Genomic DNA, 16681 nt, shown 5'->3' with positions numbered 1-16681 from the left:
GTCATGTACGAAACACTTCACTTTCAGCGCGAGCGAGCTTAGCGCGATTGCGGCTGCTCCTAATGCCTATCAAGTTAATCCAGTTTCAAATTTCATTTTTTCCTTCTTCTCATGGAGCCACGTGAAACTCGCGTTGTGGCGTTACTTGGGCGCAGCTGATCGCGGACTCCTCCCTCTTCATGTTGGCACAACACCGAGAGTTGCCTGCTGGTAGAAGAAGAGGGTCGCCGGTCCACTTTCGGACCCCTTCGAGGCAAGTGTAGTTGCACACACATCGTACATTGCAACTTGCAGTGAAACACTGGAAGAATAATTTCAAGATGTTGTGAACATTTGTTCACGGTATCGTGAATGATCCAAAATTGAACATCAATAATTTTCTTTAAATATAAGGTGGCATTTTCAACACCATAATTAGAAGTCGTGGAATCACGCTAGACGTTACTGATCATATCATGAATAATGTTCACACATGCGTTACGTTTATGACCATTTTGTATTTTGTCGATTACTCATAAACAGAACAATATTTTTACAATCTTTCAAAGAAATTTGTTCATAGTGTGTCAACCTATAAATTGGGTCAAAAATAAAGCAAAATTAGTGTTCTATTTTAAAGACATCGGTGAAATACAAAGCGTAACGCCTGCGCATAAAATGAAGTTTTTCTATTAATTTTCAATTTAAATTCTCTGGATTTTTTTCCGTGCAAAAGCGAAGGTACCCGTGCAAGCGGAAATTAGCATTATTTCGAATGTAGGAAATTAGACCCTCCGGACGAGAGTGTGTGGTGTGCTTTCGCCGCGGCTCACTGGTCCAGAAAAATGTGTCCCCTTCGAACGGGGGAACTCTCCGAGCGTTGATGAACGCAAACACACACCAGAGCGCTCAGGTGCACAGTGGCATTTGCGCGATGCATTTGCAGAAAAAAAGGGTACAGCCCAGCTGAGAAGAGAGGTGCGGAGCGTGACAGCTGTCAACTTGCACAATGCACTTCAAACATGTTGTTTGTAAATGTTTTTTCGGAAATGAAAGCGATTTAAGATGGAATAATGTTGTATGATATGAAAAATTCTACTTATTTGCGTTTTCCCTAAAATGTTAAGGCCGTTACAAATATTACAAAAAAAAATGTTTCATTTTTTTATGAACTAATTATGTTTAATTTTGATATTTTTTTTTCATTTGGCACTTTACCTAACCTCTAATCAATCCGATAAGTAAAATAATAACACATGCAAACTTACACATTTTTTTATGCATCACTACACACTTTTTCTAACACAAAATCTATCCACATTCTTAGATGTAATATTACATACCATGATTTTTTATTGCTGTTATTATTAATAAACTTTGAAAAAAAAAAGGTCAACAAATTAAAAAAAAATTATAGAAAATGTAAGGTAATATTTTAAATCTGAACCACTGCTTGTCGTGAAATCTTTAATCTTCACGAAATCTAAGAATAGATGGGTAAATTTTCGCATTAAGTTCAAACTTAGTTGAATTTTCTACAAAGCGAGTTACCCCAAAAAATGACTAAAAAATGAGATTAATTATTTTTTAGCTAATCTACACAGCAAATAAAGTTGTGATCCAGCTACTGTAAAAGACCTGGGTGTAACATAAATGTTGCACTATTTTATGAATTTCTATGTAATATTACACCATGAAATATGTAACCTACCAGTATGGGAAACCTACTTGACCGAAATCAAACTTATATATGAGCAATTCTCTACGAAATCGGTATTTTTTCTTAAATTTTAATTTTTGTATTTTTTAATCCGACTGAAATTTTTTTGGTGCCTTCGGTATGCCCAAAGAAGCCATTTTGCATCATTATTTTGTCCATATAATTTTCCATACAAATTTGGCAGCTGGCCATACAAAAAAAAATGTATGAAAATTCAAAAATCTGTATCTTTTGAAGGAATTTTTTGATCGATTTGGTGTCTTCGGCAAAGTTGTAGGCATGGATATGGACTACACTGAAAAAAAATGATGCACGGTAAAAACATTTTTTGGTCATTTTTTATTTAACTTTTTGTCACTAAAACTTGATTTGCTAAAAAACACTATTTTTTTATTTTTTGATATGTTTTAGAGGACATCAAATGCCAACTTTTCAGAAATTGCCAGGTTGTGCAAAAAATCTTTAAGCGAGTTATGAATTTTTGAAGCAATACTGATTTTTTCGAAAAATCGAAAAATTGGTTGCAAAAATTTTTCAACTTCATTTTTCGATGTAAAATCAAAGTACTGTAGTGAAATTTTGATAAAGTGCACCGTTTTCAAGTTAAATCCATTTTTATGTGACTTTTTTGAAAATAGTCGAAGTTTTTCATTTTTTTTTTAAATTAGTGCACATGTTTGCCCACTTTTGAAAAAAATATTTTTAAAAGGCTGAGAAAATTCTCTATATTTTGCATTTTTGAATTTTGTTGATACGACCCTTAGTTGCTGAGATATTGCCATGCAAAGGTTTAAAAACAGGAAAGTTGATGTTTTCTAAGTCCCACCCAAACAACACACCATTTTACAATGTAGATATCTCAGCAACTAATGATCCGATTTTCAATGTTAAAATATGAAACATTCGTGAAATTTTCCGATCTTTTCGAAAAAAATATTTTCAAATTTTTTTAACCAAGACTAACATTTTAAAAGGGCCAAACATTCAATATTACGCCCTTTTAAAATGTTATTCTTGGCTTAAAAAATTTAAAAATATTTTTTTCGCCGAAGACACCCAATCGATCAAAAAATTCCTTCAAAAGATACAGATTTTTGAATTTTCACACATCATTTTTGTATGGCCAGCTGCCAAATTTGTATGGAAAATTATATGGACAAACTAATGATGCAAAATGGCTTCTTTGGGCATACCGAGGGCACCAAAAAAGTTTCAGTCAGATTAAAAAATACAAAAAAATCGAATGACCGAAATCTGAGAGCACTGGTCATATGCGTTTATCCTTTCCGTTCTTCATCGGTCTGCTGACCGAGCGGGCTAAGGCGCCAGTCCTTACAGGCGGTGCTGGGTTTGAATCCCATTGGTTGCAACTTTTTTTGTTGTGTTTAAAAAAAATTGTAGTGTGCAACGAAGGTGATGTGCATGCTTTTGCATGCGATTTTACCATCGGATTTTTTGCTTTGTCAAAAAAAGTGGAGTATTACATGAGGAATTGGTAAATATTAATCAGTTTCTGATGAATTTTCATCAGGATCTCATTTTTACACATTTTTAATGTAAAATTACACAAAAAAGGTGATGTTCAGCCAACCAAAATTTCAACCTTTCAACTTCAACTTTTTTTTCTGTTTCAACCTTTTCAACTTCAACTTTTTTTTTTGAATTGAATTGAAAAAAAACTTTCTCCGAAGTAGCTCCAGATTGTAAAAAAAATTAATCCTTTATTGAATGTATGTTGTACCAACATGAAAACCTTTCTCTAACATTCAACATTCCATTTTTCCAATTCAAACCCCCTTTATCACTCTAGCTTGTCTTTGAAAAATAACCCAATGCACTTCCATCACACTTCAAAAGAGTTCCACCCGATCATCCACTCCTGACACATCCCGAGATAGCCACACTTCATCTCCCAGCCAAAACATCTCGGTCAATCTCTTCCTTCACGAGCATAGTTTTACCCATTTTTCCAAGCAGCAGTCCCCTCGAGGGGAACTCCTATTGATCAACCTGACTGCTGCTGCTAGCTACCCCCTTAAAGGTGGAGGGGGGGAGGTTCGTGATTGACATTTGAATGAATCTAATTTGCGATTCGCTCGACGTCGTCGTCGTCGAGGAGAATCCATCAACTCCAGCAACAACACCACCAACGGGCAAGAATCGTCGTCCAAGTCTCATTGTGTCAAGAGTTGGCACCAATAGCTGAGAACCGTTCACCGTGGTGGTGGTGGACGGTGGGGTCTACAGAGTTGCAGCAGAACTATACAGCTGAGGTCCAACGGGCCTCGACGAACGGCTTCAATAATTACATATCACACACAGGCAGCGGCAGCACACACAACGGCCTCTTCAAGAGTGACTGAATCAAGAGACACTGCTGTGCAGAACTCCACACAAACTCCGTGTTTTATTTTTTTCCTTCCTCGCGGCACACAATCCATCATTTTAATAATTCCACTACTGGAGCACGGCTTCTCGTGACGAAGTGGTCAACTAGACATTCATTTTGCATTTTTTTGCAAACACTACAATCACACACCAACACTGAGAGTTGAACAACAGCGCACGACCTGGAGACAAGCGCGCATCCAGAGATTCCTCCCCACGTATTCGTAACGATCACTTTTCCAACCCAACCGAGAAAAAAAACAGCAAATCACCAACCAAAAAAAAAATCCCCAAACTTTCTATCGCGCAACACCCTCCTAATTCGCGTTCGCGCACCGACTTGGCGACTAGGCGACTCGGCGCAGCAAAACCCGACGAAGTCGACGGTACGACGAATTGTAAACAACTGAGCACACTGGGCTCCGAGTACGTTCGGCTCAGCCGAAGGCCGACCAAGCGGTCGGTCTACAGCACCAACACACTTAAACGGTGGAGTAGGGTGGCGACACCCATACCGGTGGGACGTTGCACCATATCGGTTCGAATCGCACACAGGTGGATATCTGCTGCGGTGATTCATTAGGCCACTTCACCACCTGATGGGAGATTCCTTAATGCATTCTTGAGGTCCGGAAGCAATTAGGAGCGACGACGATGACAGAAGGAATTTCCTTTCAAGTAGTGTCCCTCTGGAAAGCAGTCACGTCATAAGAGTGGTACAACTAAGAAGAAGACACACAATCGGGTTGTCAACAGGTAGATGCTACGTGCGCCTACTCGAGCACACAACCGTAAAAGTGTTGAATAAAAAAAAAGATCTCCCCAACTCCGATTGCTAGTTGAGCGCTGTGTTGAGTTTGGTCACCAAAATGTGTATAAACTTTGTTTGCAAAACATACGCGAGCCTCGACACGACACGGTATTGGGTATGTGTGTGCAGAGCAAATTGTGAGCAAGGGCACTTTTGATTTGATTTGGATGAGGTTTGGGGAAGGGAAAAGAAGCTATTTTCAACCGTTTACAAATTTTAGTTTTTTAATGAGAAGTGAAAAAATTGACCTTAAAAATGTATTCATTATAAAATTTTAATGTTAGTAGTTCCGAGTTTATTTTTATAATATTATGAGAATACCTAAAATTTTCAACTGGTTTAATTATGAAAATGACCAATATTTTTTAAATCATTTTCAAAATTTATTAAGTGTTTTATAAATGATTTAGGTTAAAGCTGATAATTTTGTATAATCGAAACATTTAATTTTGCATGCAAAACTAAACATTCAATCGAAAATGACTTTTTTATTTTTTTTTATTTGACTAGTGCAGTGAGATTACGCTGGGCCAAAATATTTTTAAATACTAACTTTATGCAAAATAACAATGCATTTACGAAAATATTTTTTTAATGGGGTAATGTTATTTTTTTTAATTAATGGGTTCAAAATTTGACGTTTATAAGAGATTAAAAAACCTTTTTATATTTTTCAAAGTTTCAAGGTTGTTAACGATAAAATGTTCAAGGCTCGCTAACGATAACGATAATTCTTATCGCCGAAAATGGACGATAATTCATTTTTAAAATCTTTTTAAAATCGACCTAATTCAATCATATCATGTTAAATTTTCAATGCTTTCACAAAGATTATTATTTTTGAATATGTAGAATGTTTCAAATTATAAATACTCAACATTATTCACAAAATACCTTATTTTTTCGAAAGTACTCATATTGGCTAATTTGCAATATGAGTATCAAACGAAAAGAATGCTTTTTCACATTTTTAGATATTTTTTTTTTTTTCACAAAATACATTTTTTTTTTCCAAAATACTCGATTTTCCAAATTTTACAATATGAATATAAAACGAAGCGAAATTTGTTAGGCAGTTAAAATTATTAGAGTCTTTTTGGGAAAATACAAAAATTTTCACAAAATACCATATATTTTCAAATGTACTTAAATTGTCATTTCAATTAAAGAAATCAAACAAAGCGAAATTTGTTATGCCTTTTAACTTTATGTAGATTTGTTTGAAAAAAACTAAAATTTTCATAAAATACCATATTTTTCAAAACTACTCAAATTTTCAAAATTTTGAGAACATTTTAGCTTTCAGCAAAAAAAAAAAAAAATATAAAATGAAAAAGCATACAAAATTTCGCTTCGTTTGATACCCATTTGGCAAATTTTATTTTTTTTTTAAGTATTTATCAAAAATGACTCTTATAATATAAAAATGCCATACAAATTCCGCTTCGTTCGCAATTTTTCAAAATTTGAGTGTTTTCAAAAATTTTGAGAACTACTTGAACGAAGATAAATTTTGTTTAATTTTTCACATTTTTATAGTATTTTTTTTAATACTTAAGTTTTAACAAAATACCGTATTTTTGAAAATACTAAAAAAAATAATTTTACAATATGGCACAATATCAAACGAACAAAATTTTTTAAACGATTCCACTTTAAGAGAGTTTTTTTTTATTGAAAACTATTTTTTTTCATAAAATACCGTCATTTTTCGGGAATACCCAAATTTTCAAAATTTGCATTATGGGTATCAAACAAAGCGAAATTTATTAGGCAGTTCAAATCAATAGAGTCTTTTTTGGAAAATACAAAAATTTCTGCAAAATACCATATATTTTCAAATGTACTAAAATTGTCATAATTTCAATTATAGGAATCAAACGAAGCGAAATTTGTTATGCCTTATAACTTAATGTAGTTTTGTTTGAAAAAAAAAACAACTAAATTTTTCACGTATTTTTCAAAAATACTATGATTTTCAAAATTCTGTGAACATTTTAGCTTTCAGCAAAACAAAAACTCTATAAAATGAAAAATCATACAAAATTTCGCTTTGTTTATTTTGTTTATTTATTTTGTCCATTTAGCAAATTTTGGAAAATTTTGGTATTTTCGAAAAAAACGGTATTTTGTGAAAATTTCAGTATTTTTGCAAAAATACTCTAATAATTTAAAAAATGCCATACAAATTTCACTTGGTTTGCTACCCATATTGCAAATTTTCAAAATTTGATTATTTTCAAAAAATACTGAATTTTGTGAACAATTTAAACGAAGAGAAATTTTGTATGGTTTTTCACAATTTTGTAGTTTTTTTTAAGTACTCAAATTTTTATAAAAAACCGTTTTTTTTTTGAAAATACTCAAATTTCCAAATTTTACAATAAGGGTGTCAAACAAAGCGAAATTTTGTATACGTTTTCACTTTTGAAGAGTTTATTTGTCGAAAACTGAACTTTTTACAAAATACCATATTTTTTTTAAAATACTAAAATTTTCAAAATTTGCAATATGGGTATCAAACAAAGCGAAATTTTTTAGGCATTTTTAAATTATTAGAGTCTTTTTTGGAAAACACTATAATTTCCACAAAATACCATATATTTTCAAATGTACTAAAAATTTTTATAGTTTCAAATATAGGTATCAAACAAGCGAAAAATTGTATGCATTTTAACCTTTCTTATTTTTGTTTTTTTTTTTTGAAAATACTAACATTTTCACAAATTATCGTATTTAAAAAAAATCTAATTTTCAATATTTGGAAAAAAAGTTTTCAGCAAAAAATAAACTGGAATGAAGTGAAAACGCATAAAAATTTCGCTTCGTTTGATACCCATTTTGCAAATTTTGAATATTCAACAAACAAAAAAACTCTACAAAGTGAAAAAGCATACAACATTTCACTTCGTTTGATACTCATTTTGCAAATTTCGAATGTTTTAGTATTTTCGAAAAATTACGGTATTTTGTGAAATTGCAGTATATTTCAAAAAAGTCTCTAATAATTAGATTTTTTTTTGTTTTTTCGAAAAAAAAACGGTATTTTGTATTTTTAATAATTAATAATTAATTAATAATTTAAAAATGCCTTACAAATTTCGCTTCATTTGCAAATTTTGATAATTTTAGTATTTTTGGAAAATTCGGAATTTTGTGAACAATTTTGAGTATTTAACATTGAAAGTTATCGTCGATAGAATTCTCGAAATGACGATAACGATAATTTTATATTTTTATCGATTAACAACATTAGACTTCCTTGGTTTTGAAAAAAAACAAGGTCGTAGTTGAATTACAAATTTTACAAGCAATTCAACATGTTTATGATAGTGATGTAAAATGCATAACATAGATTTAGAAAAATCCTACGGGCTAAGAAAAAAAAGGCTTTTATTAGATTAGCCAATTTTTTTACTGATAATTTATTGGCAAATGTTGGATCGATTTTGTACGTCAACAATTAAAAATTATGTGAAATTTTCTGCCCTCTTCAATGAAAATATTTTCATGATATGAAAATGTCAAAAATAAGAATATTTCAATTTTGAATCTAAAGATGAACTCTAGAGTTTTTTTTAAGGTCCAATCAACAACATTATAATTGTTAGCTTTTTGTGTTTTTGAATACCCCTAAAAAAATTTATTGAACCTTGGAAAAAAAAAACTCTTGAATTTTAAAAAAGTAAATATATTTTTTATATAAAAATCTTTAAAAACTTTCAAAATTGTAGAGACCTACTCTCTTTTGAATATCTCCGGATAATGGAACTTTTTGATATTTGTGACTTTGGATAATTGATTCTGGACTATAGTAAAATATGATTGATTTTTTTCCTGCTTATGAAAAATATAGAATAAAAAAAACGAGTCTTAAACATAATCAAACTCATGATTTTAATATTTTTAATGACTCAAATGGATAAATAAAGAGCATTTTCTGCAATGTTGTGACTTTCAGTGAAATTGAGAAAAAATCCCAAGAAACACAACACATTTTTTGTAATCTGAAACATGAAACATTCTCAGCTTTAAAATTGTTGTACTTGAAAGATTGGAAAAAAGTAGATTTTTTATTTGCTTTTTAACTACAGTAGCACAACTATTTTTGCTGCATCGCCTGTACTCACACGATATTATTATTTTCAACGGCCAGCCCAACCAGGTAAAATTTACCGCAAATATGATTCGATGAAACGGGTTGAATCGAAATCTTGAATGATAGATCTATGTTGAAGTCGTAGTATTACCTGAAAGTAGAAGATAAAGAAAACAAATTACTTTTATTGCCAAAAAATTGTTTAAAATAAAAATATAAACAAATCGAAACAGCTAAAACCAAGCTTGAAACGAAAATAAAAGCCCTAATCCGATCATCAACCTCATCACACTTTAATGTTCTCCTGCAAAGACTTTCATCTCTTCTTTTCAACAACCAAATTGTGTTTAACTTTAAAATTCTATCCCCCAATTAGAATACAATGGACGCGTTGTTGCTGTTGCTGTTCCTGTGGCTATTACTGCAAATTGAAATTTTCTCCCTTTGTCTCGTATTCCAAGCTTGAAAATCTTTTTACAGCCACCTACGTCTTCCAAGTCGGGCGTTACTTTTCAAAAGGTCAAAATTCTACAAGCTTTTTTATTCATAAAAAAAATCATATAAATTTAATGTAATGCAAAACAAATCCCACAAAATTCAGAATTTATAACCTTTTGAAAACAAATTCTCTTGATTTGCCAAGACTACCATCGTAAACTCAGCTCACACGTCGATCCGTGGTCACCCCTTCTCTGTTGGCCGTAACAATTAGCCTATTTCCTTCCGAAGCGCGAACCTTTTTCCTGCCGTAGTCGAGCTTTTTTTTTCTCATTTTCGTTCGAATGTTTTGATTTTCCACATCTACTCGCGAAACACGAGCCGAACCGAGCGTCGACGGCGCACCTCAAATACTTTTAAGGTGGGTGGGTGTGTGAGTGTGAGACAATTCGTGCAACACACGTCAACCATTTTTGTTTTTTTCCTTCGTTTTTATCTTCTCGCTTACCAATACAAAGAAACGGGGAACAACAACAAAAGACATCGCACACTCGCCGATTTAAGCTCGGTTGCATAATTTATTTATTTATTCGAGCTTATTTAAGTTATTATTTTCAGTTATCTTCGTAGGCACTCCGCACCCCGCTGTTTCTTCGCGTTTGTCGGAAGAGGCACGTCAAAGAGATTTGCCCTTAACTGTCATTTATATTCTTGAGTATTTTTTTTTTTATTTTGAAAGAAGAGGAAACCCCTTTTAAAAACTTTTCTCATTCTTTTTTCCGTTTGAACAGTTGGTTCCTCCCCCGAACCATCGTTGAAATCTTCCGGGAAGATCGCGAGTGCATGAGACAACAATGTCTGATCAACACCGGAAGAGGAGCGTTGAGTCGAGCGAGAGATTGAGTTTCATGACATGTCGAGACGTGCGTGATTGGGACCGCTTTAGGGGGCGCACGGATCGCGTGCGGATTTTGCGTGCAAAAATGTTTTGTTTTTTTTTTTTTAGTTTGCTAAGAAAGCACAGTTTTTAAGCAGTTTGCGTGCAAAAAGTGGTTCAAAAAGTACATATTTTTAGCCCACTGTTCGCCGTTTCGTATTTTTTGATCCATCGAAACATTTAGGCAAATAAAGAGAAGCAGATAGTTCCCAAAAATTAGCTGTTTTATTGTATTTTTTTGTATTCTCTTTTATTTATTGAGCAATTCTCTCAGATTTCGGTCATTCGATTTTTTTTTTTATATTTTTTAAGCTGGCTGAAACTCTTTTGGTGGCTTCGGTATGCTCAAAGAAGCCATTTTGCATCGTTAGTTTGTCCATATAATTATCCAAACAAATTCGGCAGCTGTCCATACAAAAATGATACATGAAACTTCAAAAATCTGTATCTTTGAAGGATTTTTTTAATCGATTTGGTGTCTTCGGCAAAGTTGTAGGTATGGATTAGGACTACACTGAAAAAAAATAATACACTGTAAAAAAATTGTTGTTAGAGCAATTCCATGTCAGATAGGGAATCGGTTGTACCCGACCCTCTCCGATTTCAATGAAACTTTGTAAACATGTTATCCTAGGCATATATAAGCCATTTTTGTGTATATGGAGCCAGTTACACTCTATAATGACATTTGAGAAGGGCGTAAGTGTTTTAAATATTTTTGTATTTCGTAATTTAAATATTTCTGTATCTCGAAGCCTTTGCATCGTATCAAAATGTGGTCAAAGACAAACTTGTAGGAAATTTGACGGACTTTCCGAAAAAAATACACTGAAAGAAAAATACACGCCACTTTTATGAAATTTTTTGATTTTTAAGTATAAAAGTTAAATTTGAAGGTGAGCCCACGATTTTTTTCGTTCAAATTTTTTGTGAAAATAGCCTAAGATGTTACAAAAAGACTCATGAAAAATGCAGGATGGAGCAATTCACCTAAAAAAATACAAAAATCATTTACTGAAACTGTTTTTTTGAAAAGTGCTCTAAACGTCAAAATTTTCAAAAACCGAACTCGAGAGTCGATTCTCCAGACAATTTTACATAAAAGTCTCCATATTGACTATTCTCCTAAGTTCAATCCTTGTGAAGGTACAGCGGTTTTAAAAATAAAAATGTTGAAAAAATAGGTTTTTTGATGGTTTTTGGCAATTTCTATATGACAGACTTGATTTTTCAGTCTCGAAAATATTTTTACCGAAAAGCTCGTCCAATTTCCCATAAGTTTGTCTTTGACCACATTTCAAATGGATGTATGGGCTTACAGATAAAAGCTAATTAACTATCTAGGTTACTATACTACACTAAAAAATATTATGTTTTCAGTTATGAGCAGTGCAATTAGCTTAAGCCTATACATCCATTTGAAATGTGGTCAAAGACAAACTTATGGAAAATTGGACGAGCATGTCGGTAAAAATATTTTCGAGACTGAAAAATCAAGTCTGTCATATAGAAATTGCCAAAAACCATCAAAAAAACCTATTGTTTCAACATTTTTATTTTTAAAACCGCTGTAACTTCACAAGGATTAAACTTAGGAGAATAGTCAATATGGAGACTTTTATGTAAAATTGTCTGGAGAATCGACTCTCGAGTTCGGTTTTTGAAAATTTTGACTTTTAGAGCACATTTAAAAAAACAGTTTCAGTAAATGATTTTTGTATTTTTTTAGGTGCGTTGCTCCATCCTGCCTTTTTCGTGAGCCTTTTTGTAACATCTTAGGCTATTTTCACAAAAATTTTGAACGAAAAAAATCGTGGGCTCACCTTCAAATTTTACTTTTAAACTTAAAAATCAAAAAATATCATAAAAGTGGCGTGTATTTTTCTTTGAGTTTATTTTTTCGGAAAGCCCGTCAAATTTCCTACAAGTTTGTCTTTGACCACATTTTGATACGATGCAACGGCTTCGAGATACAGAAATATTTAAATTACGAAATACAAAAATATTTAAAACACTTACGCCCTTCTCAAATGTCATTATCGAGTGTAACTGGCTCCATATACACAAAAATGGCTTATATATGCCTAGGATAACAAGTCTACAAAGTTTCATTGAAATCGGATAGGGTCAAGAAAAAAGTACCTAAAAAAATCCTGTTTTGGGCAGGAATTGCTGGTTAATTTTTTTTTATTTTTTGATATGTTTTAGAGGACATTCAAATGCCAACTTTTCAGAAATTTACAGAATGGGCAAAAAATCTTTGACCGAGTTTTGAGTTTTTAATCAATACTGTTTTTTTCATTAAAAAAACGAAATATTGGTCGCACAAATTGTTCAACTTCATTTTTCGATGTAAAATCAAATTTTCAATCAAAAACTACCTTAGTAAATTTTTTATAAAGTGCGCCCTTTTGAAATGTTAATCTTGCTTTAAATTTTTGAAATTATTGTTTTCGAAAAGATAGGAAAATTTTATGAATATTTCATATTTTAAAATTGTAAATCGGACCAGAGATATCGACATTTGAAAATGGGTGAAACTTAGAAAACATTATTTATCCTGTTTTTATGCCTTTGCATGTCAATATCTCAGCACCTAAAGGTCGTATCAACAAAGTTCAAAAAAGCAAAATATAGAGAATTTTTTTCAGCTTATCAAAAATATTCTTTTCAAAAGTGGGCAAACATGTGGACTAATTTTTAAAAAAATCACAAACTGCGACTATTTTCAAAAAAGTTACCTAAAAATGGCTATAACTTGAAAACGGTGCAAGTTATTAAAATTTCACTTCAGTACTTTTTGATTGCAATTTTGATTTTACATCGAAAAATTAAGTTGAAAAATTTTTGCGACCAATATTTAGATTTTTAGAAAAAATCAGTATTGATTCAAAACATCATAACTCGGTCAAAGATTTTTTGCCCATTCTGGAAATTTATGAAAAGTTGGCATTTGTTGTTCCCTAAAACATATAAAAAATAATAAAAATAGTGTTTTTTTCAAATCAAGTTTTAGTGACAAAAAGTTAAATTAAAAATCACCAAATTTTTTTTACCGTGTATACTTTGTTTCCAGTGTAGCCTTATCCATACCTACAACTTTGCCGAAGACACCAAATCGATAAAAAATACCTTCAAAAGATACAGAGTTTTGAATTTTCACATATCTTTTTTGTATGGACAGCTGCCAAATTTGTATGAAAAGTTATATGGACAAACTAATGATGCAAAATGGCTTCTTTGGGCATACCAAAAGCACCTTAAAAGGTTCAGCCGGATAAAAAATAGGAAAAAAATAGAAAAAAAAAAAATAAAAAAAAGGTCGATTTCGTAGAGAACTGCTCTATTTTATTGAACAACAATGCAAACGATTTTGACGATCCTTATGCCATTCACCTTCCCATAACCGTCCAACTCCAAGCGAAACCTAATCGGATATACCGTGGAGAGTTTCCCTTATCCCCTTAAAAATAAACGGTACCTTGGGACGGAGCCGTATTGTTAAACTTACAATTTTGGCAGTTTTTTTTAAACGTCGAAGATGTTTCTATCTCCGCTAAACTTTTAACCAACATGAAGAGAGATAACTTGGCTCCGTTCTCAAGTTATCGTCTTTTAAGGGGATAAGGGAAATTCTCCACGGTATTTGTTATTTTAATATAAATTTAGTGTCTTCGGAAGTATTTAAGTATTGTTGATAAGAATCTTTAAAAAAAAGATACACTCCTAAAACAAACTTGTTTTTTAACTTAATTTGTAAGATATGTTAAAACTTATGAAGAATGCCTGTTGTAATGTTGCATATTCTATTTGCCATTTTTTAAGTTTTACCATTTTTTTTAAAGTTGTATGGTTTGGTCATAGAGAAAGTACCAACAAGGTTTCAGCCAAATTAAATCCTAGACAATTACTCAAATTTCTCTTCTGGTCAGCAAGCTATGTTTCTGATTTATTATATATCAGCAACAATAATTTGCGCGATAAAAAGTTCAAGATTTACAGCCTATTTGCAGATTTGCTCCAAGAAAAATCGATTTGATTTAGAACACGGAATTTATTCCAAATTTCCTGAACAAAATTGATTACAATCTCAATTGTTCTATAAAATGCGCCTGCAAAGGTTCTCGATAAATCATTTGGCGAAAATGAAACCAACAGTCGGACTATTCTTTGCCGTCGTGCTTTTGGTGGCACTTTGCTGTGAAGCCAGTGAAGAGGCTCATAAACGTGACCTGGAAAATCAGCTGGACCGTAAGAAAACAAAAAAATAGTGAAATGCATTTGTTAATAAAACATTACTAACCTTTGCAAATTTTCACAGCAATCCGACACGGACGTAGTGTAGTAGGTAAATAAAAATATCAGCTTGATTGCTGTTAGGAAATTATTGTAAATCAACTTCTTTCATTTTCTTTTATTTTTTCAGAGGCTCACAAACGTGACCTGGAAGATCAACTGGACCGTAAGTAAAATTGGCGAAATGTATTTATTAAAAAAATTAATAACTTTTGCAAATTTTCACAGCAATCCGACACGGACGTAGTGTAGTAGGTAAATAAAAAAAATCGGCTTGATTGCTGCTAGAAAATTATTGCAAATCAACATCTACACAGTAAACAAAAAATCAAGGTAATATTACACTGAAAAGGGGTACATCTTTTATGTTTGAAAAATGTGTAATTTTACCTCTGAAAATGTGTAATTTTCCCACTTTTTTCTGTCTAAATTGAGGTAAAATTAAATCATACACAGTAAAATAATGTAAATTTGGAAGCTGTAATTTTGGAAGGTTGAATATTACCTCTTTTATGATGTAATTTTACCTCAATTAAGACTGAAAAAGCGACATTACACCAGAAAAGAGGTAAAATTACACATTTCCAGGGGTAAAATTACATCTTTTTTCTTACATAAAAGATGTACCCCTTCTAGATGTAATATTACCATGATTTTTTTTCTGTGTAGGTAATATTCAACATTTCAAATTTACTCAATTTTTTACTGTGTAGTTGTAAAATTTATAGTTTTACTTGTTTTATCTAGAGGATTATTTGAACAAAACTATTTTTATTTATTAATTTGTTTCAGAGGCTCATAAACGTGATCTGGAAGATCAACTGGACCGTAAGTAAAATTGGCGAAATACATTTATTAAAAAAAATATTAACTTTGCAAATTTTCACAGCTATCAGACACGGACGTAGTGGGTATTAGGTAAAATTGCTTGAAATATGGAAATATTCGAAAAATGTTTCATCGTTCAAATTTAAGATGCGAGCAAGGTGCAGAAGCCGGTTCAGGAGCCTCCTTTTGTCAAAAAATATGCCTACCAGACTTGTAGATAAGTTTTTTTTTTTCATTGAACCCACGGAAATTAAAAGCCAAATCAATGGCATGAAAAAAATCGGCAAGCAATAAAAATGCGTTTCAGAACATTGTATGTCTTCATTTTATGTTTATGCTTTGAGAAATTCTGCCCGATTGAAACTTCAATTTAAAAATTAAATCTCCATAAATACTACACAGGAAAAAATGGAACAAACAACCTCTAAAAATGTGTAAATTTACATATTTTCCATGTAATTTTACATGTTCCTTGAAAAATGATGTAAAATTACATCGATGAAAAGGTGTTATTTAAAATTAAACTTTTTTTGCTGTTATATCCAGAAGATTACACAAAAAATGCAAGAAATCGCTTAATGGAAATCCGTTTACTTTTCGTTCCCCTTAATTTGTTTTGTATTTACCGACAAAAAGCATAAATAGCTGCGATTAGTTGCGGAGCGTGGCTAGTTTCGAGAAAATGAGGCTCGTTTTTGCCGTGATTTTCGTCGCCGTACTGCTTCCGGCGCAAAGCTGGGCAGTCAACTCAATTGGTGATGCAAAAAGTGGTGAAATTTCAATTTTTGGTAACGATTTCTTGCGGTTTCTTTTTGATTTTTTTTTTCAAATATTGTTTTTATCCAAAGACAAGCTTTATACCAACAAAAATCGTAAGAAAAGGATTTTTACACCTCAAATTTGTGAGTAAACCTGTTATAACAATTTGAAACTTGAATTTGAATCTCTACTTTTTATTTTGGAAATGGAAAATTTGTGCAAACAACTAGTGAATGCAGCACGTAAGTTACAACAAAATAGCAGTGCAACACTTAGGTAGTAATTTTAATTCTTATTTTTTTAGTAAATGTCGGTAAGAACGTTTCCACTAGTTTTATAGTAGTAATATATTGTTGTTTTTTTCAATTATCAACCGATAGCTAATTATAAAGGTAAGCAAAATCACAGCAATATATGCGAGATGTA

General features: G+C 32.0%; 1 protein-coding gene and 1 long non-coding RNA gene across 4 annotated transcripts in view; one reads left to right on the top strand and one right to left on the bottom strand.

The window, feature by feature from the left end:
* LOC6035148 (partitioning defective 3 homolog) overlaps positions 1-16681 on the bottom strand; it is a 169232-nt gene that overhangs the window by 46641 nt on the left and 105910 nt on the right. For 2 of the 3 annotated variants that reach the window (XR_005276735.1, XM_001845329.2), the window contains exon 1: positions 4364-4497. The exons of the other annotated variant lie outside the window; for it this stretch is intronic. The gene's annotated coding sequence lies outside the window, so the exon portion shown is untranslated. Of the gene's footprint in view, positions 1-4363; positions 4498-16681 lie in introns of those variants that run through there. 3 annotated transcript variants of the gene reach the window in all.
* On the top strand, positions 14516-15496 carry LOC119765446. Its single transcript, XR_005276736.1, has 3 exons — positions 14516-14623; positions 14694-14720; positions 15461-15496. It is a non-coding gene; the product is annotated as an uncharacterized LOC119765446 (long non-coding RNA).

The sequence above is a fragment of the Culex quinquefasciatus genome, chromosome 1 (genome assembly GCF_015732765.1).
Source record: "Culex quinquefasciatus strain JHB chromosome 1, VPISU_Cqui_1.0_pri_paternal, whole genome shotgun sequence".
NCBI lineage: Eukaryota > Metazoa > Arthropoda > Insecta > Diptera > Culicidae > Culex > Culex quinquefasciatus.
Note: the sequence above shows the minus strand (reverse complement) of the source record. Positions and strands in the feature narration are given on the sequence as shown.